This window comes from Echiichthys vipera (assembly GCF_963691815.1).
Source record: "Echiichthys vipera genome assembly, chromosome: 1".
NCBI classification, from domain to species: Eukaryota; Metazoa; Chordata; class Actinopteri; order Perciformes; family Trachinidae; genus Echiichthys; species Echiichthys vipera.
In genome coordinates, this window is record NC_139826.1 from 41,907,277 (window position 1) to 41,909,776 (window position 2,500).

The 2,500-nt window shown below is 61.6% G+C and overlaps 1 protein-coding gene across 1 annotated transcript in view; it reads right to left on the reverse strand.

The window, feature by feature from the left end:
* LOC310952387 (transient receptor potential cation channel subfamily M member 1-like) overlaps positions 1-2,500 on the reverse strand; it is a gene marked incomplete at both ends in the record, with an annotated part of 46,488 nt that overhangs the window by 39,013 nt on the left and 4,975 nt on the right. The gene's annotated exons all lie outside the window — the stretch shown is intronic.

A 2,500-nucleotide genomic window follows, 5' to 3' on the forward strand; every position in this document is an offset into this window, starting at 1 on the left:
GGGACAGTGAGACACTCAGAGACGAGGGGACGGTGAGACACTCAGAGGGACGAGGGGACAGTGAGACACTCAGAGGGACGAGGGGACAGTGAGACACTCAGAGGGACGAGGGGACAGTGAGACACTCAGAGGGACGAGGGGACAGTGAGACACTCAGAGGACGAGGGGACAGTGAGACACTCAGAGGGACGAGGGGACAGTGAGACACTCAGAGGGACGAGGGGACAGTGAGACACTCAGAGGGACGAGGGGACAGTGAGACACTCAGAGGACGAGGGGACAGTGAGACACTCAGGGGGACGAGGGGACGGTGAGACACTCAGAGGGACGAGGGGACAGTGAGACACTCAGAGGGACGAGGGGACAGTGAGACACTCAGGGGGACGAGGGGACAGTGAGACACTCAGAGGACGAGGGGACAGTGAGACACTCAGAGGGACGAGGGGACAGTGAGACACTCAGAGGGACGAGGGGACAGTGAGACACTCAGAGAGACGAGGGGACAGTGAGACACTCAGAGAGACGAGGGGACAGTGAGACACTCAGAGGGACGAGGGGACAGTGAGACACTCAGGGGGACGAGAGGACGGTGAGACACTCAGAGGGACGAGGGGACGGTGAGACACTCAGAGGGACGAGGGGGCAGTGAGACACTCAGGGGGACGAGGGGACAGTGAGACACTCAGAGGGACGAGAGGACGGTGAGACACTCAGAGGGACGAGGGGACAGTGAGACACTCAGAGGGACGAGGGGACAGTGAGACACTCCGAGGGACGAGAGGACAGTGAGACACGCAGAGGGACGAGGGGACGGTGAGACACTCAGAGGACGAGGGGACGAGGGGACCGTGAGACACTCAGAGGGACGAGGGGACGGTGAGACACTCAGAGGACGAGGGGACGAGGGGACCGTGAGACACTCAGAGGACGAGGGGACGGTGAGACACTCAGAGGGACGAGGGGACGTGAGACACTCAGAGGGACGAGGGGACGAGGGGACAGTGAGACACTCAGGGGGACGAGGGGACGGTGAGACACTCAGAGGGACGAGGGGACGGTGAGACACTCAGAGGGACGAGGGGACAGTGAGACACTCAGAGGGACGAGGGGACAGTGAGACACTCAGAGGACGAGGGGACAGTGAGACACTCAGAGGGACGAGGGGACGGTGAGACACTCAGAGGGACGAGGAGACAGTGAGACACTCAGAGGGACGAGGGGACGAGGGGACGGTGAGACACTCAGAGGGACGAGGGGACGGTGAGACACTCAGAGGGACGAGGAGACAGTGAGACACTCAGAGGACGAGGGGACAGTGAGACACTCAGAGGACGAGGGGACAGTGAGACACTCAGAGGACGAGGGGACGGTGAGACACTCAGAGACGAGGGGACAGTGAGACACTCAGAGGACGAGGGGACAGTGAGACACTCAGAGGACGAGGGGACAGTGAGACACTCAGAGGACGAGGGGACGGTGAGACACTCAGAGGACGAGGGGACAGTGAGACACTCAGAGGGACGAGGGGACGGTGAGACACTCAGAGAGACGAGGGGACAGTGAGACACTCAGAGGGACGAGGGGACAGTGAGACACTCAGAGGGACGAGGGGACAGTGAGACACTCAGAGGGACGAGGGGACGGTGAGACACTCAGAGAGACGAGGGGACAGTGAGACACTCAGAGGGACGAGGGGACAGTGAGACACTCAGAGAGACGAGGGGACAGTGAGACACTCAGAGGGACGAGGGGACAGTGAGACACTCAGAGGGACGAGGGGACAGTGAGACACTCAGGGGGACGAGGGGACAGTGAGACACTCAGAGGGACGAGGGGACAGTGAGACACTCAGAGGGACGAGGGGACGGTGAGACACTCAGAGAGACGAGGGGACAGTGAGACACTCAGAGGGACGAGGGGACGGTGAGACACTCAGAGAGACGAGGGGACGGTGAGACACTCAGGGGGACGAGGGGACGGTGAGACACTCAGAGGACGAGGGGACAGTGAGACACTCAGAGGGACGAGGGGACAGTGAGACACTCAGAGGGACGAGGGGACAGTGAGACACTCAGAGGGACGAGGGGACGGTGAGACACTCAGAGGGACGAGGGGACAGTGAGACAATCAGGGACGAGGGGACAGTGAGACACTCAGAGGACGAGGGGACAGTGAGACACTCAGAGGACGAGGGGACGGTGAGACACTCAGAGGACGAGGGGACGGTGAGACACTCAGAGGACGAGGGGACAGTGAGACACTCAGAGGGACGAGGGGACAGTGAGACACTCAGAGACGAGGGGACAGTGAGACACTCAGAGGGACGAGGGGACAGTGAGACACTCAGAGGGACGAGGGGACGGTGAGACACTCAGAGGGACGAGGGGACAGTGAGACACTCAGAGGGACGAGGGGACGGTGAGACACTCAGAGGGACGAGGGGACAGTGAGACACTCAGAGGGACGAGGGGACAGTGAGACACTCAGAGGACGAGGGGAC